Source organism: Chlorocebus sabaeus, chromosome 21, assembly GCF_047675955.1.
Source record: "Chlorocebus sabaeus isolate Y175 chromosome 21, mChlSab1.0.hap1, whole genome shotgun sequence".
In the NCBI taxonomy this organism is placed as follows: domain Eukaryota; kingdom Metazoa; phylum Chordata; class Mammalia; order Primates; family Cercopithecidae; genus Chlorocebus; species Chlorocebus sabaeus.
The window spans coordinates 100,986,987-101,014,482 of record NC_132924.1 but is presented as its reverse complement, the minus strand read 5'-3'; the positions used below and the strand labels follow the sequence as shown (position 1 = coordinate 101,014,482).

The window sequence follows — 27,496 nt, the reverse complement described above, 5'->3', positions numbered from 1 at the left end:
TATATATTAAACATTTAATTACAATAATTTGCAGGCCTTCTGGGGATTCAGATGATTTTTTTGAGGGGTATGGGAGAAATGATTCGAAAATGTCTGATGACCTCTTCATTTCTCTTAAGATACATTCCAACGTAATGTAGAAATGTTTATTGTAGATCTAGGTATGTTTCCTTCATTCCTTATTTTTTTTTCTGCTCCTCTATCCTTTGAGAAACAAAATTTCACAAGAAAGATCAGTATGGGGAGTGTGAATAGAGGTATCAAAAAACATCCTCAGCTTCTCTCAGTCAGTGACAGTGGGAGCAGGAATTAAGAGTTTGTGTAGTCACTCAGGGGACTTTTCTCTACTCCACCACTGTCTTAGACTCTGGACTCAAGTCAGTAACCTCAAAGGGTCCTGATACAAAAAATGATTATAGTCACTTCAAACTTTTGTGCATAATATGGTCTTTCAATATGTGTTTGAAAGCCAACTTTCACATGTTAAACAATGGATGTAACAGTCAACTGTCATCTCTCTTTTAACATATCACACTGTTGTACTCTTAATTGGATGCAATGCTAAGCTGTACACCACAGAAGATGAAAATCATCAGATGACTACCCTGTCCCTGTCCCTGGCAGGTGGGGCAGAGAGACACGTGACAGAGGCTCAGCCTATTAAATGTTTCTGCGTGGAGACTAATACAACAAAGAGGGAACAGTTAGAATTCATTTACAGTGGTGTCCTGCCCCTGTGACACCATAAGGGAGGGTGTCCTTGCCAGACTGCTCCTAACTAAAGACAACAATTCTGCAACTGGCTTCTTGGCCCTTTGCAGCAGACCTGTTTCCCATCTCTTTTCCAAGCCTGATGCTCCAGTGAGTTATATCAGCTCTTCATAATGTCCCATACATCTTCCTTTTGTTTAGAATAGTCAGAGTTGTTGCTGTTTCTTGCAACCAGAAGGATCTTAGCAGTACATTATGAGGTTTGATTTCAAGAGTTAAATAATAAAAAGTACAGTGGGGTGTGGTAGCATGTGCCTGTAGTCCCAGCTACTTGGGAAGCTGAGGTGGGAAGAACACTTGAGTCTAGGGGTTCAAGGAAGCAATGTGTTATAATCATGCCTAAGAATGGCCACTGCACTCCAGTCTGGGCAACATAGCCTGTCTCTAAAACAAAACAAAACAAAACAAAACAAAAATAAATGGTCCCTAAGCATGAGTTGCACAGGTCATGCCTTCTTCTAAACTAGGAAACACGGGAGCCCAGGCCCAGGATGAGAGGTAGGTGACACAGGCTTCAGGAAGTCTTGAATGCCCAGGTAAGGACATACAACAGGATTTTCTTTTCCTGGGCTTGCCGTGTATTACCCAATTCCCATTCCAGCTGCAGTGTCTAAGGCAGATGGTTGGGCAAATCCCACTCCAATTACAGAGTCCAGGAAAGGTGGCTGGGTAGTGCTTAATCTTTAATCCTCTGTTTAGGTACTTAGGATAGAGTAAGAGGGAAGGACTCTGTCTTGCTCTGTCATCTCACCACTAGCTGAGTAGGAACTTAATGACATGTTTTCCACTTGAACACATAAATTTCTGTGAGGTTCCCCAACCCACCTGAAACCCAACAGTTAAAAAGGAGAAATGCAAGAGAATACTGGTGATGAAGTGAAGGTGGCTTCCAGGATACTGCCACTGGGTGAAGAATAAAAGCAAGTTTAGAAATATCCGTGAATGGCCTATTAAATGGTGGAATATATAAGAGATGAGTATCTTAAAATAAAGAACCTATCAATCTCTGGTTTTCAAAGATACCACCATATTCCAGCAAAGAGATCAATTTAGATGCTCTTAAGAATGAATGAACAAGGTAAATGTGAGGTAGGTCTGTTGTTGGTCAAAGATATATTCTCCTAGTTATTTTCTTTACATTTCTAACCAAATATGATGCCCCAACTACATTCATTTTCCTAATAGAAAAAAAAAAAATCGATCACAGACAGTAAACTTCTTACCAGTTAAAATAATTTCACATCTGCAGGTACCAAAAACATATTCAGCTTTTTGTTTGTTTTCTAAAGCTTACAAAAGAGGAAACCAACATTTTAAAAAAGACAGTTCACCGCATGGCAGAGTTGTGTGTGTGTATGTGTGCTTTAAAGAAGGTCTAATTAATGTAAGATATTGTGTCATATCAACATTTTAATAGGAAAAACAATCCTCACCTAAATTATAAAAAATAGGTGAAGACGGAGAAGAGCACAGCAAAACAAATGTATATGGCCAAACGGAAATGTTGGGAATAAACACTGATCAATGAATTCTCTATCATCCATACCAACAAAAGAAAGAAGTTACACATAGCATTGGTATTTATTCTTCAATACCGAAAGTCATGTAATCTTACGCACTTCCTTCAGCCCTCTCAGGCCAGAGAGCAGTTCTGAGCCTGTTTCACAAAAGCCTACATGGCACAGAGCAGGAATATAGAGCAGAGGATCTGGGCTCTAACTTCAGCTCTCTCTATAGCTGTTTCACCTCACGTAAATGTGCTAAGCCTGTGCCAGTTTCCATACCTTATTATAAAATGAGATGCTAGATCTAAATGCTCTATAAAATAGCTTCTAGCTTAGACATATTATAATGAATTTTCTTTTTGAGACAGGATCTCGCTTCGTTGTCCAGGCTGGAGTATGTGGCACAATCCTAGCTCACCACAGCCTTGAACTTCCGGGCTCAAGCAATCCTCCTGCCTCAGCCTCCTGATGAATTAGACTACAGGCGTATACCACCACGCCTGGCTAATCTTTTTATTTTTTTATAGAGATGGGGTGTCACTATGCTGCCCAGGTTGGTCTCAAACTCCCGATCTCAAGCAATCTTCCTGCCTCGGTCTCCCAAAGTGTTGGGATTATAGGTTTGAGTCCCTCCTCCCAGCCTATAATTTAATTTTTAACATGAACTAGGATCTACTTATTAATAGTCATGAAGTGCACGTTCAATATAGATTCAAACTTCTATCCATATCTTTATAATGACATTTGATGATAATATTTGAGGCCAACAAGATTGTGTATCATTTCAATGAGCATTAAGCATACCTTACACATTTCTAGTTGTGGAGCACTATGGTAGCAGGAGGAATTTCATTATTTTCAGTGATAAGATACAGTTTTCTGCATCTTATCATTGAAAATAATGAAAAACCAAACACTCATCTTCACATTTACACACAGTCATGCACTGTATAATGATGTTTTGGTCAATGATGGAGCACATATATGCATATGGATCCCGTAAGATTATAATGGAGCTAAAAAATCTGCTATGGCCTAGAGACTGCGTAGTCATAGCCTGCAGCACAATGCATTACTCATATGTTTGCAGTGATGCTGGTAAAAACAAACCTACTGCACTATGAATCCTATAAAAGCATAGCCCATACAATTATGTACAGACAGTAATGGTAATGGCTAACAATAATAAATGACTATGTTAATGGTGCATGTATTTACTACCATACTTATTACTGTTATTTTAGAGTGCACACCTTCAACTTAAAGAATTTAACTGTAAAACAGCCTCAGGTAGGTCCTTCAAGGGTTATCCAGAAGAAGGTATTGTTATCACAGGAGATGACAGCCCCATCTACATTACTGCCCCCTGAAAACCTTCCAGTGGGACAAGATGTAGAGGTGGAAGACAGTGATATGGATTATCCTGACTGTGTAGGTCTAGTCTAATGTGTATGTTTGTGTCTTAGTTTTCAACAAAGGAGTTTTAAAAAGTAAAATAAATAAATTTTAAAAATAGAAAAAAGTTTACAGAATAATGATATAAAAATATTTTTGTAGCTGTCTGATGTTTGTGTTTTAAGCTAAGTGTTATTACAAAGGAGTCAACTTTTTTTTTTAATTAAGCATTATAAAATAAAAGTTATAGTAATCTAAGGTTTATTATTGAAAATGAAAACTTTTTTAAATCAATTTAATGTAGCCTAAGTGTATAGTTTATAAAGTCTACAGTAGTGTACAGTAACATCCTAGGCCTTCACATTCATTTCCTATTTCATCAATGATTCACCCAAAGCAACTTCCAGTACTGCAAGCTCCATTCACAGTAAGTACCTTTTATACTCTAATTTTACTATACCTTTTCTATGTTTAGATGTTCACATACACAAATACATGCATTGTGTCATATAACTGCCTATAGTATTCAGTACAGCAACATGATGTACAGTTTTTAGTATAGGAACAACAGGCTATACCATACAGCGTCTGTGCGTAGTAGATGGCTATACCATCAGGGTTCGTGTGAGTACACTCCATGATGTTCAAACAATGACAATTGCCTAAGGACACATTTCTCAGAAGGTGTCCCAATTGTTAAGTAATGCATGGCTGTAGCTTGTTAAGTAGTATATTGGCCTATCAAGCTTATACTAGAAAAAGATAAGTAGCAGCAACATGTCAATAAAACCATTATGAGCTGTTTCTTGAGTGGTATGAGCTTGACAATATACTAAGGACCATAGGAGATTATTGCACAGTAAGTATTAAAAAGGCAGATGGAGTTGGTGACTACTACAGTCCTCTCACCAAAAAATTATTACTGAAAGAACCTTGACTGTAATTTCTTCTTCATTTTATAGGTGGCTAAACTGAGATCCAGAGATAGTAAGTAGTATTTAGTGATGGACAGGGGCTAGAACTCAGGTCTCAAGTCATAAAACAGGCATCCTTCCACCATGACAGCCTGTCTCCTACATTCAATACACAGATTAGAAGTCAACCAGAACAAACTATGTAAGGAGTGACTTACATGGATCTCAAGGGCATTATGCTAAATTTAAAAAGCCCATCTCACAGAATCACATATTATGATTCCATTTATGTAATGTTCATTAAATGACAAAACTACAGAGATGGAAAACAGTTGTCAGAGGGATGATGGGAAGGAAAACGGGTAGAAGGGGTGGCACTAGGGAGACCTTTGTGATGACTGAATAATTTTCTACCTTCATTGGGATGGATGTGAATCGACAGTTGATAAAATGGCATAGAACTATACAAAGACGCTGTATCAATGTCAACTTCCTGGTTTTGATATTGTACTATAATTATATGAGCTTTAACCACTGGTGGAAACTGGGTGAAAGGTACATGGGATGCACCTCTCTCTACTACCCTTGCCACTTCTGTGAATCTGTAATTACTTCCAAAAAAAAGTCAATGGGATTTTAACTTACTAAAAGGAGAGAAGAAAAGCACTAATGACTCTAAACTCCATTCTCACCTAGAATAATCAGAATAGTTCTCAACCAGAATAAATCTCTGAAGGTCAACGTAGACAAAACTTGTCACCATCCCTCTACTCCAAACTCTGTAATGGCTCCTGTCTCACTCAAAGCAAAGGCCAAGTACAGCCTACAAGTCTGCTGTCCCCATTCCCTTCTTCACTAACCCCATTTCCCACCACCCCTACCTTTGCTCCCTCTGCTCCAACCCTAAAGCCTTCTTTGCTATCCAGGACACTTGACCATAAGACCTCTGTCTCTAGCATTGCCTTTGCCTTCTGCTGCTTGCTTTTTCCCATCCTTCAGGTCCTTGCTCCTGACACCTTGCCACTGAGGCCTCCCTGACTCTTCCCTGGCTTCCCTACTAAAAAATTTCCCCCTCCTAGCCCTGGAATACCTCCCTCGACTCTTTCATAGCTCTATTTTTCTCTATAGCACTTTTCATCACCTATATATCTTCACTGTTTCTTTATCTGATTGCCCCCACTGGAATGTAAGCGCCGCACAAAATAGATCTCTCTATTATATTCACTGATTTATCCCCAGTGCAAAGAGCTGGAGCCTGGCAACGTCATGTACTCAACTCAGTAAATAATCTGTTGACTAGAGATGGAGGGGGAAAAAAAAAAACCCACAAACTAAAGTTAAAAAATAAAACAACCAAATAATGTTCGTGTGGCCTAAGAAAACAGGTGCAATTTGGAGATTACATGCGAATGAGGTTGAGTTTCACTTACATTTGGAAACATGAGATTTTAAATTCCAAGTCTGGCTTTAGTACGACGAAACTTGAGAAAGACATTCACCTTTTAAGTCATATTTTCTGTTCTATCATACCAAGCAGACTAACTTGACCTGAAGGACCTCTAGGGTGGTAGACAAAGCTAAAGATCTAAATGATGCCACACAAGGCATCATCTGTGTTTCAGACCTTATCCAAGCTTAGAAATAAAGACATACCCCATGGGGAGCCATGGAAAGGACACGAGCATTTAACTCAAATACCCTCTATGAGGCAGAAAATATATTACATACTGGGAATAAAATAGATATTTGTCACCTAGTGCTGTATGTGCTATCAGTCTTTTTTGTTGTTGCTGGCAGGGTCTGGTTCTGTTACCCAGGCTGGAGTGCAGTGGTGCAATCACAGTTCCCTGCAACCTCCACCTCCTGGGCTCAAGTGAGCCTCCCACTTCAGCCTCCTGAGTACCTGGGACTACGGGCGCATGCTGCTACACCTGGCTTTTTTTTTTTTCTTTTTTTCTTTTTAAAGTAGAGAAAAGGGTTTCACCATGTTGCCCACGCTGGACCTGAACTCTGGGGCTCAAGTGATTCACCCACCTTGGTCTCTCAAAGTGCTGGGATTACAGGCACTTTGCCACCGTGACTGGCCCACTATGAGTCTTATTGTAAGTAAGCACCAAGTGCTGGGGGAAGACCCACACAAGATGCACAATTCAGATTTTAGACAGGGTACCCACAGCAAAGCTTTCCTGAGAAATGAAGCTCTGAAGGATGAGTAAGAGCTAACCAGATGCTCTCTCCAGGTTACAGAGCATACTAAGTTCAATAATAATGCATTTAACTTTTTTTTTTTTAAAGGAATGGTAAATGAGAACAGGGGAATGTACATATAAACATAGAGAAGTAGGGAGGGGCCAGACCATGGCTTTGTATACTCTACTGGTAAGGCTGTGGAATGATTCTAAAAATCCGATGTGTGTTTCAAAAAGAGAATTAGGCCGGGCGCTATGGCTCACGCTTGTAATCCCAGCACTTTCGGAGGCCGAGGCGGGCGGATCACAAGGTCAGGAGATGGAGACCACGGTGAAACCCCGCTTCTACTAAAAATACAAAAAAAAAAGTAGCTGGGCGTGGTGGCGGGCGCCTGTAGTCCCAGCTACTCAGGAGGCTGAGGCAGGAGAATGGCGGGAACCCGGGAGGCGGAGCTTGCAGTGAGCCGAGATCGCGCCATTGCACTCCAGCCTGGGCAGCAGAGTGAGACTCCGTCTCAAAAAAAAAAAAAAAAAAAAAGAGAGAGAATTAAAGCAGTAACGTAGAAAATGGATTGGAGGGCAGTAAGACTAGAAATAGAGAGGCTAGTAAAAAGAACTGCTGAGTTATTCTACGCTGACAGCATAAACCACGCAGTGAGGAGAGACAGGATAGGATGAACCTGATATACCAATAGGTAATCACGTACTGGGAGTGAGGAGGAGACAAAGATGACACCACGATCTCTAGACTAAAAGACTATATAAATGGTGACACTGTCAAAAGACAGGATCATTTGAGTAAAGGAACAACAGTTGAATATAGGTGGGAAGCCTGCTAGAGACAGGGATAGGGAAGTCAGCAGCATCGCCATGAGATCACCCAGAGACTGAATAGTGGTAAGAAGAGGGACAAGGAGAGAAGCCTAGGAAGCACAAATATTTAAGGAGCCCTCAAAGCAGATTGAGAAAAAGTTATCAGACTTTATAGAAGGAAATCCACAAAAGTGTGGTATACTGAAAAGATGGAAGAAAAACAAGATTTTAAAAGTATTAAACACTCCAGAGAGGTCAAGTAAAAGTAAAGACTAAGAAGTGTCCTTGAGGGAAGTATTGGTGAATAACAGGGAAGGTTCAAAGTTAGAAGGTAAAGGAATGAATAGCAAATGGGACAGAATTAAAATGTCTTTTAATTCTTCTAATTAATTTGGCTATGAAGAGAAGACAAGAAGAAGAAAAGTAGATATAATAGGATAGAAGACTGAAGGACAATTAAAAATAAAATTAGTTAAAAAGAGAATAGCCAATAGCACAAAATCCCAAGGAGAACAAAAGAACTGGAATCTAGAGCATGTAGGCAGAACAATTAGTTTGGAAAGAAGAAGGTGAAACTGTCTACAGAGATGGGGAGGCAGGAGGTAAGAAAGCAAGCATAATAAGGAAGGCAAACTGGAAGCTGAGAGAACAAGAAGTTAAAGGCATTTTCCCGATAACCCTATATTTACTCCATAAAGTAAGAGGTGAGACTGCTGAGAGTGATGGGAAGAGATATAGTTGAGCAGGGGGGCTTGGTGGACAAAAATGGTCAAAGTCTAAAATAGCCATGCTAGTGAAATAACACCATTAAAACAGTATTTATGGAAAATTAATCCAGGAGTATAATGCAGGAAGATTTGAAGAGGGGGAAAACGTGCAGGTACAAAATGCTTGGATCTGCCTTGTTGAGTTTATGGAATGGAGGGATGGCAAGAGTAGAAGGAAAGAACTGATAAGAGAATTCTTTAACATATAAATAACTAAATCACCATCCTCCTAATGAAACTGCTTTCTCTCAAAACCCCAAGGAACACCTAGGCAGGATAAAACGCCTTTAATTATTTCAGCTCCTGGTGGGAATCAAAGCTATTATTGATGGGCAGCCCCTAGCTTTTAGGTTTCCCAATCCAAAATGCTATATGCTTCTTGAACCATAGCTCATAATCCAACTTAGTAACTCATTAAATATGAATGACTATGCCTACTTAAAGCACATCTGGAATATTCCCTGTACAAGTGGTGATACATTTTAATGGTTGTCCAATCAACCTGACAGCTCTTCAAAATGAGTTGTCTAGGTTCTTGGCTTCTCTTCAAGCTCAATGTGTCTGGCCGATATGAAAAGGAATAGACTCATTTGACAGGAGAAGAGTCTAATTTGGTGAGTACTAAAAAAGTTGGGTCTAGCCCATTGCTTAGGTTGTATTTTAATAAACTACACAGGTGATTCTTGGGCACACTGGAGTTTGAAACTTTCATTTTAATCAGCATTAGAGTTAAGCATGTTGGCTATGAAATGGGAGTAAGATACAAATGGAAATGAAAAGCAGGTATGTGATAAATTGGGAAAAGATAAGGAGAAATGAAAAGTTGGCAATCATCAGCACACAAAGGGTAGATAAAGTTATGATTTAACAAAATACCACATAAAATACCACAGTCTGGGCAACATAGCGATACCCTGTCTCTATAAAAAATAAATAAATAAAAATAAACAAATTAGCTGGGCATGATGGCATGCTACCCAGGAAGCTGAAGTAGGAGGATCCAGGAGGTCAAGGCTGCCATGAACCATGATCATGTCACTGCATTCCAGCCTGAGTGATAGGGCGAGACCTTGTCTCAAAAACAAAACAACAACAAAACCACAAAGGAGAAAAAAAGAATTACAGAATCAAGACAGTCCCTTAGAGAATGTGAAGCCAAAGGACTTAATTAAATCTTTTTTGTTTGTTTGTTTAATCTTGTACCAAAGATAAGGTATGGCACTTAGAAACAACACATCCAGTTCCTGCTTCTCATTTCATTTCTGGAGTTCATTTCCAAAGATGGACAAACAATGTTTTTGACATCTGTATGGCATCTTTCTTTGAAGAAAAACTGTGTGATACAATAATGCTCTGAGCCACATTTCCTAACCTACTTCCAATCTTGATCTTCCTAAATTAACCTCAAATTCTTTACAGATAGAAGGACAGAGATCCTATAACTTAGTAAGGGCCATGGCCAAGCATATGTCAACTATAGATAATTTGAAGGAACCCAGCATATGTGTAGATGCCCTCAGAGGGATACACTAATGTAATCATCAATAGTATTTCTCTCTCAATGGAATTCCTGCCTGACTGCTGATCTAGGTGCAAGCTAATTTCCCCCATGGTGAATACTGCTGTTGAGATGCAGAACTCTCCACCATCTGTTACCCAGAATTAGCATAATGACAGATTATCTAATCCCTTATATAAATGGTGCTTCTATAACACCAGTTCACTCACATCCTCATTCATATGGTCTACCTCCACCCTATAAATTTGGTCCTCCCATTCTCCTGGTGATGGATCTGGTCTGGAGTTTACCTCCAATCTTGCCAAAGAGTCCAGGTGCTTTGCCAATGAGAAGCTTTCCTAACCTATTTTATTCAGGAGTGGGAATGCAGCTGTTATTCCAGATGCATCTGGAAAGGGGCACGCTGAAAATAAAGAAAAACTGTCTCTAGTAGACCAGCAAAATCCATAGTGCAGGGAAGTGCCTTCAATTAGATCACATTAAAAACTTTGACAGTGTATACAAAGAAAAGGATTAGTCAGCACTGAACTGGTGAGAATGAAAAAAGGGAGAAAGACAACAGAAAGAAATCAGAAAATTAAATTGGCAGCAAAGTAATAAAATTCTAATAAGAAAGACTGCTGTTTTACAGATTCAGAAGTGTTCTAGATAGCAAGACTTAGGTAGCATTGAACAAAATACGAGAATCAGACACCCAGAAAAACAAGGACATGCTCACAAATTCAAATAACCAGGAGAAGAGCACCACTGGCAAGAAGTGGATGGATGGTTGCTGGTGTCACCAAACAGAAGTGGTGAACTGTTCTACCCCCAGTGACCAGTGTAGAGACAGCTCAATTGGAAGGAAGTGAGAAGCCATCAGATTGTATTGAAAACAATTTCCAAAACATGCTGTTTCCTCATAAACTGAGCCTTTGATAGGGGTCAAGAGAAAAAGATGACAAGAAAACGTGCTTGCATATAAAGAGCTACCTAATTTCCTGGGGTGGGGGGTAGGGGAAGACTTAGAAAAATGGGAGAAGTTTCTTATTTATCCTAAATATCTAACCATTCAAATAAATTAAGTACTTATTTATAACATTTATACATCATTAAGTATACATTTCAGAAAAGTTTTGCTCAAGCTGCACTCTGTATGGGTGTATTCAACACCGGAGTATACACCATCAATAGAGACACTTTTTGAGGTACTTTTCTCTCACTTTGAAATTTTATCATTTGTCTTATAAGCATACCATATATTCATATCTTCACAACGTAACCTAGGACAGGGGCAGGCAAACTGTTCTCCAGTTTTTGGAGTTAAAGTTTTATGGGGACACCACACCCATTTGTTTGCACATCATCTATGGCTGCTTTACCACTACAAAGGCAGAGTTGAATAGCTGCAAGGGAGACCATATGACTCTCAAAGCTGAAAATATTTACTATCTGGCCCTTTGAAGAAAAGTTTGCCAACTTATACCTTAGAGCACTGCTCTTTAAGGTGAGCTTTAACAGGTTACTTTCCATGGTGCTTGTAATGAGGGGGTCACACTCACAGGAATAATTACTATATTTGTGTAAAAAAAAAAACTTAGCTATTGTTTTACGATTCTGGCAATATGACCTTCATATAGCACTGGTTAATTCATATGTTCAAAACAAAGTGACTAAGGGAGCATAGTGTAATATGACAGCCTCTGAGAAGAGGTAAAGCAGCCATAGATGATGTGCAAACAAATGGGTGTGGTGTCCCCACGAAACTTTAACTCCAAAAACTGGAGAAGAGTTTGCCTGCCCCTGTCCTAGGTTATGTTGTGATGATATGAATATATGGTATACTCTAAGGATAAGGTGACTTCCTCTTTACTAAGCAGTAATTTTTTTTTAGGGAAGAAAGAACATGGCATTTATTCAAGGTATTAACACTCTGGCCAAAAGACTCTACAGTAAATAAACTGGCACCTTGCTTCCACGGAACATTCACAATGCTTCCATTAAGAGTAAGGAATGCAACCAACACTGTCTTCTCCGCTTTTAAGAGCAGCAGGAGGTACAGAAAGAAGCTGTGTGGGATACTGGACTTGCTGTGTAGTGTTACCTCCTGAAGATTTTGTGGGGAAAAAATGAATTACTACATTTAGATAGTGCCTGGCACACAGTAAGCATTATATATGTTGGCGGTCACTGTTGTTGTTATTAATTTTCATTATTATTAGCATGGGCCTAGTTACGTCATTCCTCCTGGACTCAGCTGCCTTGTTTGCAAAATGAGGAAGGTGGAATAGATAGTCCTATCGATGTCTTTCTACTAAAAAATTCTATGACTTTATCAGAAGAAAAAAAATCCAAAATACAGACATCAAGGGACATGTTCTCAAAGAAAGCATCTTTTAGGAAATAGTTGAAAAGGTGAAGTCTGACTTCACAAGTCCAGAGATCCAGGAGACAAAGCTGTCAGTGCAAATTCTTGCTTCAAATGCAACTGTGCTGGGAAGAGGTCACCCTGAGCTGATAAAGATATCATGTTCACCTCTTCAGCAGCAGTGCACAGCCTGGGAGAGCACCCATCCATCCGCAACACTCTCAATCACACATGCCACTGCAGAGGCAAGATTCATGGCTTCAGCAACAGCCCAGTGTTATCCAATATGCATGAAACCAAAGTTTCCATCATTTCCGGTGGTCAAAGGCCAGTGAGTGTTAAATCCCAGAATACCAGAATTAATGAAGGAGTCATTAAAAACCCAGCATTAAATCACTTCTGTAGCCAATGCCGAGAGTGATGTCTGTAATACATTACAAGGCTGATTTAAAAGAAACAAGCTCCAATTTAGAAATGAATTACCTGAATTTTTTTTAACTGGTTGCATGGCTATCACAGCAATTTTGTTATTACAGGGGAAAGAGAGAATGGGTAACTTATAAATTATGCTGCAAATGGTGAATTGTCCTAAGATCACAGGGCACTGGATTCTAGGGCAAAAAACTTCTTAGAGACATATTAAGAGGGAGACAAGACTCCTGGTAATCAAGTCAGAATTTCTTTTGTCCCCCAAAATACTCTAGGCGGGTAGGGTGCTGTTAACTTTTCATGCTTGGGAAATAAATTTGATCCAGAAAAGTTTTAGAATAACGACAGTCTGATTCTATTTCCACAGTCCCTGCCTTTAGCAGACTAGGAAAAGTGAATGCATTCTTCAGCTCCTGCTTTTGAAGCTGCCATACATAAAAAACATGTACTTTCTAGAAAAAGACCTCTTAGGTAGTGAAATCAAAGCTAAACTGCAGAAGGTGAGGGTAATAATGTGGGGATTACCTTCTAATCCACAATGAATACTAATGTCTTATTGCTAGACATAATCTATCAATGTGAAAAAGTCTTCAACAAATGTGTTAAAGATGAAGCATAGTGCAAAACAAAAACGTGGCACAAGTGGGCATGGCCATGCTCTGCCTATACACTCCATTCTTCCCCTGAGTTCCTGGATGGGAAAATCACAGCCTCCAGACTTCTACTTACTGTTTTAGGTTATAGCATGGAATGGTGCACTGATTAAAAAACAAATAAGGCCAGGAGCGGTCGCTCACGCCTGTAATCCCAGCCCTTTGGGAGGCTGAGTCGGGTGGATCACCTAAGGTCAGGATCACCAGCCTGGCCAACATAGCGAAACCCTGTCTCTACTGAAAAATATAAAAAGTAGCTAGGTGTGGTGATGGGCACCTGTAATCCTAGCTATTCAGGAGGCTGAGATAGCAGAATCACTTGAACCTGGGAGTCGGAGGTTGCAGTGAGCCAAGATAGTGCCACTGCATTCCAGCCTAGTCAACATAGTGAGACTCTGTTTCAAAAAACAAAACACAAAAACAAAACAAATGAATGACAGGTAGACAGGCGAAAAGCATCCCTTCACAAGCAATGATTCTCAGTCACACTCAACACACAAAATCTTAACAGTGCAAGGTGAGGTACAGAAAATATTTCCAATTCAAAGGATCCAAACCAAAATGGAAATACTCATTCCTAATTCTCCCTCTTCTCTGCCAACTCATGATACAATGATTTACATCTCTCCCTGAAAAGCAGCCTTGAAGGGTTATCTAAGACCAGGTCATATAATTCTTAAAATATTATGTTATAAACATGGATGATATTCAAGATATTTAACAATTGGCACTGGCTAGTTTGTTATACCTGTGCTTACTGGCTGAATAAAAGCCCCTTTTTAGAAAGGTGTGAAAGAAAACAGCTAGGGTCATAAATGGGGTTATATCTAGAAGCACGTCAACATAAAACAGCAAATCTACTCCAGCATATCAGTTTAGATTAAAGGCTGCCAAATAATTATACTTTGGTCATCAAAATACACATTATTAATTTCATATACATAGGCTATCCCCCAAAATAGAACACCATAAACTCTAGGGCTTCTTGGATATTTAATTTTGGGTTTCAGTCTTTATAAACCCACCAACTGACATTGAGCCTGAAAAATGATTATACTTGAATTTATTTCATCACCCCAAATATTTATGACTTGGAGATACACAAATATTTATTACTTGGAGATACAGTTTTGGTTAGCTAGCAATAAGAGAGACAACAAAAGAGATTAACACCTTTTACTGCCTAAGGATTCCTTCTAGGAAGGTGTTTTAAAACAACAGTAATAATAAACAGTCACTGGCTAGATAAAATCGATGAATTTGAAAATCAGTTACAGATAGGGTTAAAAGGAACCTTACAGGTCCAAATTCACTATACTACCGTTTCACTACACCACTGCTCATTCACTATACTACCGTTTCACTACACCACTGCTCTCTCAGATAAGCAATTCAACTAAGGTCACATCAGTGGCGAATGGCAATCAGGCCACTGAGTTGATTGGTGGGGATTACTAAGAATTAACTATTTGGGTAAAATATGATTACATTAATGAAGAACAAGCACCTTAAGCAGACTTTTGTAAATCCATACTTCCAAGCAAACCTAATTACCTAAAATCAAGAGCCTAGGAAGGAAGAGCTACAAAAGGGAAAATCTACAACTAGATGTTACAGCCAAAAGGAACCTTGTGGCTTCATTGCTACTGCTTGTCTCACCCATAAACATTCCTACCAGTGAAATCCCCTCTACCAAGAACCTTAGAAGAGGTTTGAAGGAATTTTACATTACCGAGAAGACACATATTAAGGAAGCATAATGTTGATAGTACTGTTAATGCCACTTTCAAAAAAGACCAGCTAAGGGCCTTAGGAAAAGAGGTTAACTGACTTGCAAGGTCACACTTTAACCTGGAGGCAGAGCTAGAAATAACCATCTCCCCACTGGCCCCTCCACTGCTCTGCCATCATGTACCTTTTCCAAACAGAGTTGGTATTGAAGAAATTAACAGAGTTGTAAAAGTGATCTGAGAACATAAACATCTGTAAGGTCTTTCTTATTCCTCCTATTACCTATATCTATGCTGCAGACTTAATCTGAGAGCAGATTGTTGGTTTTGGCACCTCCTGTTTCCTTTAGACTCCGCTTCTCAGTGGTTAACAATATTGGGTGCACACCAGAATCACCACTTAAAACACTAATGCCAGACCCCACCCCAGCCAAATAAAGCAAGAACCTCTAGGGGTGAAGATTTACACTGATAAAACACCATGCATCAGTATTTAGATTTTAAATTTGGGCGTCACCATTTTTTGTAAGTACTCCAGGTGATTCTATCAAGTTCTGTGAAAAACTACCCAGACAGAAAACTTCAGCTAATATTACTCTCCTCGAGAAATCAAGGGCCAAGAATGATGTAATACAACCTAAGGCCCCAGAATCATAAATGTGTCATATCACCTGGCCTTCCCAAAGAACAAGGTCCTGAGAATTCTGGGAAGGGAATAGAGCAAACTTTAGTATTATTTCAGGAACAGCAAACTCATTCCTACTGGTTCTATTTAGGTCACAGGAAGCCAACCAATCAGTCGTGGTAGCAACCAGAGAGAAGATTCCTCCTTTTTGTCTCTGCAGAATAGAACTGCCAACTGGCCATGCTGTACTTCCTAGGCAGCTGTGATGACAAGAGCCCCTGCAAAACGTAGACATCGTGTAGGGGTGGGGAAGGGTGGCTCGCTGCCTCTCTGGGAAACAAGGACAAATAAGCTAACTTGTGGTCATTATGACAAAACCAAGCCTACATACCCAGTTTATTATTGGCTTGACATTAAACATCACTTAACAACAAAACAAAACCGCCCACCCATGCAAACACATATCCCAAAACAGAAAATTACATAATGGCATCTGGAATGATCTGCTCTGACAGTGAGAGCAGAACCAGTCAAACCAACGAGGTCTAGAAAGGTCCAAAATGGAGAGAGGCAGCCCCAGAGAGTCATTTTCACATCCCCTATAGTTTATGTAAATGCAGGTATACATAAACAACATTTTGTTCAGAGGAAGAAACTGAAGTAATAGTCTCGATTCTATAAGACTATCATTCTACTCAGAGAAACACTAAACCATGCTAATTGGAAGTATAACTCTATGTTCTCCTACCAAACCTAATCATTCTAGATAAGAACAAATTTGTCAGAAGAAACTTGTTTTAGCACATGTTGCTTTTTAGGGTAGAGGGTCAAAATAAGTTTTATTTCACAGTGGTCAGAAAGGAAAAAGACGTCCAGGAAGAGGAATCCCACTACCTGTCCATTATGGTTTATGGCCCACATACCAGCCAGCTGGCATCACAGGAGCAGGAGAGTGGTGTTTTTGTTCCCCAGAGTCCATTAGCAACTGGACCAAACCCAATGTCACTGTTGCTAAGGTCCAGACTGTGGCAGCTGCTTTAGATTTGCACTGCATAAACAGAGTACAGAACTTCTGCAGGTAAAAGCTCTAGAAATGAGACCCCACGCCAGGCCTCAGACTTGGAAGAGGAAGACAGCTTGGGCCAGACCCCAGTGAGTGCCCAAGCCCTCTTGGAGGGACTTTTGGAGCTCCTACTGTCTAGAGAGACAGTGGTTGGGGCACTGAAGCGTCTGGGGGCCCAAGAAGAGGCAAAGGGAGCAGCAAGGGGCCCAGGTGACCAAGTTCCCCGCAGCACCTGGATCGGCTCTCCGAGTGGGCTGACCAGATGGTGGCCCGGGGCAACCTTGGCAGGCACCAGGAAATGAGGGAACAGTTGGCCATGCGGCTGAAGGGTTTGGAGTGCCAGGCCCTAGGGACCCCACAATCCCACATCCCCACGCTCCCTGGACATGTTCACTGAGGAAGTGGTGGAGAGGGAACTGGAGACCCCAACCCCTACCCAGAAAGAAGAAGCAGAGTTGCCACGAGATGGTCTGGTGGATGTGATGTGGGAATATAAGTGGGTGAACCTGGGGGATGCCAAGCTGCATGGGCCCTTCACCAGTGCCCAGATGCAGACCTGGATGAGTGAAGGCTACTTTCCTGATGGTGTTTATTGCTGGAAGCTGGACCCCCTTGGTGGTCAGTTCTACAACTCTAAATGCATTGACTTTGACCTCTACATCTGAGCCTGCTGGGGGCCAAGTTTGATGGGCCCTTCTTTCTTGAACTTTGTGGAGGAAGTCCAAGTGTCTCAGGCAGTGAGGAAATTGGAGGCCATTTTTCAGTCAATTTCCCTTTCCCAATAAAAGCCTTTAGTTGTGGGGCCTTGGCTGTGCTAATGGCCAGAAGCGAGGGAACTTCTCCACAGCCCCTTTGGATTCGCCTTGATCCCTGAGTGTTCGCTTCTATGAAAATTCTCCTTGGAGGTGCCTGTCGGGGTCCTGTGGCCTCCCTGCCTGGGCTCTGCTTGCCAAGTAAACACCCCCAACTGTGCTACAGAAAAAAAAAAAAAAAAAAAAAAGAGAGACCCCACTTACAAAACTAAGTAAAAACAAAAATACATTAAAAAAAAAAAAGTGTTGACATTTTTCCTAAGAATTGGAAACTAGAATATTTTTTAACTTACTGATTCATAGTTCTAGTACAAGCAGTAAACAAGTCCAGCAAAAGTTTAAGGGCTTTGAAATTCTCTCCTTCTCTTTGGAAAGGAAGCGATATTTTTGGTTCCTTGCTTTGAAAGACAATAAACCACTACAAAGACTCTGTGGTCAACCTTGACTCAATGATCTGATCTTTCCACAGCTGCAGAGGGTGCTAAGTGACACAAGAAGCAATATAAACATTTCAGAGGGAAATTTCTGAAAAAGTCCTGACAGGAATAAATGAATTGTTTAGTTGCTTCTTGGTGTAAAAAAAAGAAAAGGTGATTTTGTAGTCAATGACTAAATGATCCCTTTTTCACTGGGAAGGAAGGATGGTGTGAGAACTGTAACATAGTTCCCATTGCTACTGACCTAATGCGTGATGGCTTATAAACCACATTTTGAACACAATAGATGCTCACATTAAAGCAACAGTCTGCTGAATACCAGTTTATATGTAAGCAGATATATTAGAAATTCATAAGACTCCATGTAAAACCAACAACGGAAACCTGATAGAACAGCCTACCTCCCTTTATGAAGTTAATGCTCTTAAACATCTCCCAATCCTAACATACATACTCACCTCCAAGATCACAGTATTTGCTAAATCCTTCCAAGTTCCTTTTGTTTCCCTATTTAAAACACATTTTCACTAAAGGCAGAAAAATTAACCAAGGTATCACAGCAGGAAGGGCCATTCTAAAAGCTCCATGGACTATGGCTTTGAGTAAGCCTTTTCAGGTGGTGATAGAGTAAAAACATTTCCAAAAACACTAATTTGGTAGCCCTGTGCCTTTTCATCACCTCAGATAAACAGGTAAAGTAGATAGCTAGCTTACCAGCTACAGCAAGCATACCCAGGGAAGTAGCTGGCTAGCACACCTCTTGATTTGAAAGGTATCCAATATACTGTTTTTATTAAAGAATAAATTGTGTACCTACCAAATGGTAAATATGTGTTACGCTTCCTGAAATATTAAGCATCACTCATGCATATCCATTACTTCTACCTGTATGCAAGTACTTACCTTAAGGAAACATAGTATACATTCAATACTGAGGGGGAAAATGAATGCAATTCGCCATCAAGAAAACTGAAAAAGTGATGTGAGGAGACTAATACAAACCAAAGTGCCTCCAACGGAACAATAAAATGGCCTAGTACCAGAGTCCTCAACCATAATCCAATGAGGCATTTTGTTTTGTTTTGTAAATTAAACCTTGGGTAGCTACTACTTACTAAATTCATCCTTAAAAGAATCTGTTGGGTAGCAATAACATTAGTGGATGAGTTGGCCACAGGGAGTATGATGAAGAAAAAGAGAACAGAATATAAAATCAAATTTGAGCTTAAAGAAATAGCTGGACATGTGAGAGAGAAGTGGGAAAGAGGACAGAGAAAAGATGGAAGAGACTATTAGATTTAAAAATTAGGTCAATAGTGAGCAGCTCCCTGGAGGGCTTAGGGCTCACTTAAGTATTTGTTATGTCTTAGTCACTATGCTAAACATTTAAAATGCAGTATCACCTATAATCCCCACAATATCCTTATGAGGTATACTATTATTATCTCTAACTGATAGCTGGAAAAACAACAACAACAACAACAACTAAGGCCCATGATTACATGGTATCCAATAGTAGAGCTGAGGTTTTTTTTTTTTTTTTAACCTCAGACCCATTTACTTCCCAACTCTACATTTAAAAAAGTATCCAGGCCAGTGCAGTGGCTCATGATGTAATCCCAGCACTTTGGGAGGCCAAGGTGGGAGGACTGCTTGAGCCCAGGAGTTCGAGACCAGCCTGAGCAACATGGCTAAACCTCATCTCTACACAAATTAGCCAGGCAGGGTGGCATTCAGCTGTGGTCCTAGCGGTGGGAGGATCACCTGAGCCCACAGAGACTGAGGCTGCAGTGAGCCATGACTGTACCACAGCACTCCAGCATGGGTGACAGAGTGAGACCCTATCTCAAAAAAACAATTCCACAGAATCTTAATATCAACAATAGTTTGCCGTAGACTTCCTCTCAACCTTATGCCAAGTGGTCCAAGTTTTTCTGCTTCTAAATTTTATATTCTTTAAAAAAAAAAAAAAAAAAGCACTCCGCACTCAAAAGAAGTACCCCCAAAATAGGAGTTATTATATAACAGGCAATTTCCCCCTATTTTCTTTTGAAAATGTTACTACAATTTTTATTACTTTTTAAAAGATCACTCAGAATTAAAGGCAGCAAATCCCTTTTAAGCAGAATCACTACTGTGAGTTACAAGAATCTATAAAAACTCTGTTCCTATTCCCCTTAACACTGAGTGCTGTGCTGACCACAGGAATTATAAAGAGAAGGAGGCTGAGAAATGGTATAGAAAAGACCCATAAGTTTTGCTTATTGGTAGCCATGTGAAATGCCCCCTCTCCTTATCACATCAATGGCACTACAAAGGGAGGGAGGGAGGGAGGGAGGGAGGGAAGGAAGGAAGGAAGGAAGGAAGGAAGGAAGGGAGGGAGGGAGGGAGGGAGGGAGGAAGAAAAGAGAAAAGAAAAAAAAAAGAAAAGAGAGAGAATGCTAGCGGGAGGTCAGCAAGATCTACTGAGAACTTAGGTCCAAACACCATCCTTTACAAGGTCCCCCTGAAATAAAAGAAAGACAGATATGGAAAAGAATAAAGCCCTGGCCAGAGTGGTGGCTCACACCTGTAATCCCAGCACTTTGGGAGGCCAAGGCAGGCAGATCACTTGAGGTCAGGAGTTCAAGACCAGCCTGGCCAACATGGCAAAACCCCATCTCTACTAAAAATACAAAAATTAGCCAGGCATGGTGGTGGGCATCTGTAATCCCAGCTACTCAGGAGGCTGAGACAGGAGAATCGCTTGAACCTGGGAGACAGAGGTTGCAGTGAGCTGAGATCACACCCCTGCACTCCAGCCTGGGCAACAGAGTGAGACTCTATCTCAAAACAAAACAAAACAAAACACGAACAAAGCCCTAATGATGCTAGAAAACAAGAATGTGTGTTAGCAGCACATCAGAAAGTTTGTAAACCCTGAAAGGTAGAAAGCAGATGGGGTCAGACTAGTGGAGAAATGGTAGCACAAATAGTAAGAAGTAAGAGCACTCCAAGGGCCTTCATCAATAAATACAAAGCAACCCAGTGAGTAGGCTTTAGGGTCATCATCGGAGTAATGAATTAGAAACCACACTCAGAAGAGGTTGGCCAGCCAGCCAGAATCTCCTCTACTTCAATGTTTTTATTTAGGGCAGCCTTCAAGGAAGTCCGCCTCTGATACTACCTGCCTACCTACTCGCTTTTGTGACGAAGCTGTCCAAGAGAAGTAGACCTACTTAACCGCAGAGAAACACCATGTCTACCCCAAGTAGTAAAGTTGTTCCTTCATAAATGCAGATGAAACTTTACAAATATTTAAGGATTTATCAAAGAAAAAGAACAAAATAAAGACAACATTTAATCTAAGAGGAAACAGATAATTCAGACAACAGAAGAGGGTGTCATTTCTTTTTTTTCTTCTTTTTTTTGAGACCGAGTCTCGTTCTGTCGCCCAGGCTAGAGTACAGTGGCGTGTTCTTGGCTCACTGCAACTTCCGACTCCTGGGTTTGAGTGATTATCCCACCTCAGCCTCTCGAGCAGCTGGGACTATAGGCGTGTGGTACCACACCCAGCTAATTTTTGTATTTTTTTAGTAGAGACGAGGTTTCACCATGTTTGGCAGGCTGGTCTTGAACTCCTGACCTCAGGTGATACGCCTGCCTCAGCCTCCCAAAGTGCTGGGACTACAGGCGTGAGTCACCGCACCCAGCTTTCTTTTTCTTTTCTTTCTTCCTTTTTTTTTGTTTTTTGAGAGGGAGTGTCACTTTGTCACCTAGGCTGAAGTACAGTGGTATGATCTTGGCTCACAGCGACCTCTCCCTCCAAGGTTCAAGAGATTCCCCTGCCTCAGCCTCCCAAGTAGCTGAGATTACAGGTGTCCACACCCCGCGAATTTTCCTATTTTTAGTACAGATGGGGTTTCATCATATTGGCTAGGCTGGTATGAATTCCTGGCCTCAAGTGATCTGCCCGCCTCAGCCTCCCAAAGTGCTGGGATTACAGTTGTGAGCCATCTTGCCCAGCCTTTTTTTTTTTGAGACTGAGTCTTGCTCTGCTGCCCAGGCTGGAGTGCAGTGGCACAATCTTGGCTCACTGCAACCTCCATCTCCGGGGTTCAAGCGATTCCCATGCCTCTCAGCCTTCTGAGTAGCTAACAGACATGCATCACTACACTCAGCTAATTTTTTTGTATTTTTAATTTCAGACAGGGGTTTTGCCATGTTGCCCAGGCTGGATTCGAACTCCTGGGCTGAAGTGATCCATCCACCTCCACCTCCTTAAGTGCTGGGATTATAGGTGTGAGCTACCGCTCCCAGCCAAGGCTGTTATTTCTTTTAATTTTAAATGTTCTCTGAGATATTAGAAACAAATTGTATTCACAAACTAAGAACAGAGTGCTATTAAGACAGAACAATTAAAGAATAAAAATTTAAATATAAATGCTGAAAGAAAAATCCATAAAATGGGCTAGATTAAAAGAATAGTCTGTAAATTTTATCAGCATAGAAATAATTTCAGTTTTAGAATTACCAATATATTCATGATGCCTAATACAGTCCTTAGTACATACCAAGCATTCCACTAATACTTGATAAATGAACTAATGAGTGAGTGGCTAAATGAATAAGTGATATGAATAAATAAACAAGAGAGTGTGGATGAATGAAAATAAGTCAATACGCATGGCTGGCCAGCTGTCTGGCTAAGCATATAACCTGGAAGATCAAGTTGAAGACATCTCCTTGAATATAGAACAAAAAATGCAAAGGAAGTTTTAAAATATTTAGAGAAACATTACAACAAGACATGAAGCAAAAGTTACAACATAAATAGATTTGGAGAAAAGCCTCATTCTCTTTTGGGTTCTCCATGGTATGCTTTGGGAAACTGACAAGGGGGAGCTTCCCAAGGATCAGTGCAGTAAATATTCAAGTCATCCATCCACAATCCGGCACTCGACTCAACTGACAGTATAAAAAGCAAAAAGGGGAAAATAAGAAGCTCTCACATACTTCAGTAAAGGATTGTGCTGATTTGTAGGATTCAAGGGTGCCATTATGAAAAGCTAAATTGAACTTCCATCTAGAAATGATGGTAATAAAGTAATCTGAAACCACATTTTTAAGGGAATAAGACTTGGCAGTATGAGGTTGTCATTGATAGCCAGCCACAAAATATCTGAACAAAAGAGACAGATTTGTCTGAAACTCAACAATATTTTCCTGACTGTAATCCCAAACCCTGTGCAACAGCCAAGTTCCTTCTTACAGTGTTTTATGGGACAAGTATCTTAAAATGATTGCTATGCTTGAGCTGGCAGAGGACAGGCCTAGTTATTCAACTACTTCTTTCTCAAGTATTGTTAACTAAATGCCACAGAGGTTTCTGATGTCCTCAGAATGGATAACGCACACTTCTACTACTCAACACAGGAGAAGCAGCACAATTATATTAACCAAGCAGCCTATGATTTCCAGAAAACAATCTAAACTGCTCTTTTTGGGAAGGGGGAAGGTTTGGGTTGAGTTGGTTAGTGGTTTGTTTCTGATTTAAGTGGAAAAAAACAACAACCCTCATTCTAGTGTCTTGTGTTCCTTCAAAGCAGGGGAGGAAGGGGGCTCAGTAGTCCTTTTCATTGACTATAATAAAGTGTAAGTCATCAATCTGTGGGGAAAAAGGGTTGACTATAATGCAGACCCTACCTCCCGGCAGAGCCACTGTCATTATTAACATTGTCACCATACTTTCTCAAGTGCTGAAAAGGAACTTCTGGATGTTGTGGGCCTCTCTGAGTAAGATGACTAGGCCAGAAAAGAGCGATTCAAGAGGCTGCTTTTGCCCAAGTATAGCTTGAAAGTCAGGTATTAGTAATATGTTTTAAGAATTGAAAACTCTGAGAGAGAGGAGGTTTGGCTGACAGTGAAAAACCTCAAAGCTATAGAACTGTAGTCAGAAAAGCTGGGGGCTGTATGACACTTATTCCTACTGTGACTGAGAAAAACCAAACTAGGATTAAAAAAGGATTATTCTAGTGGAGTAAGGATAAGACCTAACCTAATGCTTCAGTCACTAATAGAACAGCTGGGAGAAAAAAAGTATCCCTGCAAATTAGAACCCAAGAAAAAACAAAAGCAAAGGCAGTCTTTTCTTTGCAAATTTAATAGTCTGGTTCATACAAATACAATAAAGGTAAGCTCTATCCACGAAGACTCTAAACAGACAGAAAGGATGTTCATAAAGATGGTCTTGAAACTGCTGCATGGCAACCATTAGGGGAAAGAGGTTATCTAAGATGTCCCAAGCCCCCACAGAACTTGGACGGTACCTCTGGTAGCAAGGTCTCATGCTCTGACAGGCATCAAGGCAGGTGGCAGGGGTGATGCATGCATCAAGAAAGAAGAGCAATGCAGGGAAGCAGCAGAATGAAAATATGAGAAAAAATAAACAGAAAAAACAAAGTCACCTGTCTAAAGAGGTGACCTTGTGCAGAAAACAAACAGGACTTTTCATTTGCTCACCTTTCATAGCTCCTCTGTGCCATTCTTTAACTTTCACAAAATGAGCCATGTGTATTGTTTCCTATCATCCTGAAATACTTCACATAATGGGAAACAACAGGGAAGTGCCTTAGTGACTGTATCTTCTGGATATGTGACAGTTTTCATGGTTGAGGGGTGAGGTGATGGTGAAAATGACTGTGTGTATGTGTGCGGCTTCCCTAGTTATATTTTGTAGATGTCCCTTTCTAAATGTGAACACATTTTCTTCTAACACTTTTCTTTGAAATGTGATATGCAGAAAGGCATGAGCAAGGAGTTAATAGATTCTAAGGGTTTGCCAAATTGGAGCTCAAAGTAATTGGGAAGTCCAGCACAGGGAAAGGTCACCTCGGAAAATCTCACTCTTCAAGAAGGCTCTGGCAAGAACGAAAGAAGGAGATTTTAATCACTGCAGCTAATTACATAGACGACTAAATCACAAGAAGAGTTATTTAAGTGTCTTAAATACAATAAAAAGTAATTAACAGGAAGCGCCATCTTGACAGCTTCATGTCACAAACCAGGCCTAAAACGATCAGCTAATTCCCAACCCAGGAGCCAGAGAATGAGAAAAGACTCAAAATTTGATCTTTTTATTTTTTTTATTTAAACAGTTTTGATTAACAGATAACAATTCTTGCCAACTCCACAGTGAAGTTAATCAAGAAAAAAATTTCAATCTATTAGAGGAATGATGAACCTTGTTTTCATTGATTCCTCAGGGGGAACAGATAGGAAGCTGAAGCCTATGTCATACCAGCAAGGCCCTGCCAGCATTCTATGATGCGACTCCTTCCCACACATGGAGAAGAAAAAAGGATTAGAATGAATCCTATTGAAGATACAGACAATTCACACACTCTGCAAGTGAAATGCATCTAAACTTCAGCTCTGAAATAACCCTTTAAGAGATACCATCTCATCTACCTCTTTCTTCTCAGTCCCCTAAAATCACTAGTTTCAGAGAAGCTCTTCTATAGTTACAGAAGTCTGCTATTCTCTTTAATAACAGGAAAGCCACTAGGTGCTGTGAAGGCCTAAATGTAGGTGTATAAGCTCACAGATTACGACAAACATAATTTAGACAGGATTTCTTCTTAATTTCACATTTCTTCAAGACTGAACAGAGTGCACTTTTCAGAGGCCATGCAAGCCACAGACGCTGTCTTTACTAACCCTTCCCTTAACTGACTTGCACATTCTATGACCTCAGCGTAAGGTACTGGCAGATGCCAGTGAGAGTGACTGAGAGCCACTGTACAACACCTGAGCATTTCGGTCCCAAAGAGATGAGCCATTTGTTTTTGTACCCAAATCTAGTTTACACTGGTTGTGCTTGTTGTTTTAATTACATACTTCATTAAATATCATTGAAATACAAGCACACAAAGAGTGTGTATTTACTAAAACACTCACAAGCACACAAAGAGTGTGTATTTACTAAAACTCTCACCACAGGGGCAGCTCAACCCAGTTCAACTCTATCGTTTAAGCACCGTTTAAGTTGTCTTGCAGATGCAGCAGAGCACAAATTGCAAATCATGGAGACAGGGCATGTGCAGCAGAAAAAGGTTTTACCTCCTATAACACTCAGAACCAATATTTCCTCCCTGTGGAAACAAGAAGGCCAGGACAAGACCGAAATCTGAGTACCAGAATCCTTTTAGAAGTAAAGGGTCAGTTATCCAGAAAGATTGGGTGCTAAAATCCACCATTCCATATCTTATCCTAAATGGCCAAGCTTAAAGTCCTCCAGTTAAACCTGCCCTCCCAGCACCTTTGCACACCAAATTCCCCTCCGTAACCCATAAAAGTTTGACCTAACACCCAGATTGGGAAGACAGAATTGAGTCCTGCCTCCTGTCTCCTTGCCAGCTGACCTCACAATAAAGCCCTTTCTTTTCCCAAAAACCAGTGCCATATTATTGGCATCTAGGCACTTCGGGCAGTGAGCCCATTGCTCGATAACACATGCTTTAAAAAATTTAATAAAGAGGAAAGGCTTTAAAGTAGCTGCAAAATAAATATGTGTGGGACAACTGTAACAGATGAGGGGGATGTAAATCACAAAAATATAAGGTTCTATAATTAGTGTTTTTCAAGTCCTCATTTCAAATAGGAAGTTATGTAATTCAACAAGATATCAAATAGGTGGTCCATGATGCCCAGACAGCAAAGATTTACAAATATGTACACATTTTTATGTTTAAAATGAAAATAAAATATTTACGATGTAGTGTTTTTTAAAAAAGACTCTTCTCTGGCTAATGTTTATAAATCACCATTAAGTAAGATAAAAGGCTCTTAGTAGTATAATTTAATTCTGAAAATAAGCTAAATAGTTGGAGATTCTTATTTTATCAATACCTCAACTTTTCTATAACATTAATGGAGTTTTTTTTTTGAGACAAAGTCTCACTCTGTTGCCCAGGCTGGAGTCTTGTGGCACGTTCTCGGCTCACTGCAACCCCTGCCTCTGGGGTTCAAGCAATTCTCGTGCCTCAGCCTCCCAAGTAGCTAGGATTACAGGCGCCTGCCACCATGCTCAGCTAATTTTTTTTTTTTTTTTTTTTAATTTTTAGTAGAGATGAGGTTTCACCATGTTGGTCAGAGAGCTCTCAAACTCCTGATCTCAGGTGATCCAGCCGCCTGGGCCTCCTAAAGTGCTGGGATTACAGGCGTGAGCCACTGCACCTGGCCAAGATTTTTTAAAGTATAGAAAATTCAGAAAAAAAAGGACAAATAAAAACAAAAATAAAGTAAAAGGAAAATAAACAGAAGCGGTGACTAAGATTAGAACACAGAATGTGTGCAGCTAGGTCTATTTGCTAGAGATGGCCTCTCTGGCAGTGAGCTTCCAATTATCAAATAAAAGAATAAAATTATCTGGGAGTCTCTCTGAATCTGCTGTGATTCTGGGGGCTGCATGATAAAGACAAATATAAAAACAGAATAAAATGATCAGTTATAAGTTTTACAGTACTGATTAGATAAAAACAAACCTG

General features: G+C 40.3%; 1 protein-coding gene and 1 pseudogene across 1 annotated transcript in view; one reads left to right on the top strand and one right to left on the bottom strand.

Annotated features, from left to right (window-relative positions):
- The window catches only part of SND1 (staphylococcal nuclease and tudor domain containing 1), a 440,492-nt gene that overhangs the window by 215,449 nt on the left and 197,547 nt on the right, over nt 1-27,496 (bottom strand). The gene's annotated exons all lie outside the window — the stretch shown is intronic.
- Nucleotides 1,220-17,665, top strand: LOC103227331 (CD2 antigen cytoplasmic tail-binding protein 2-like; annotated as a pseudogene).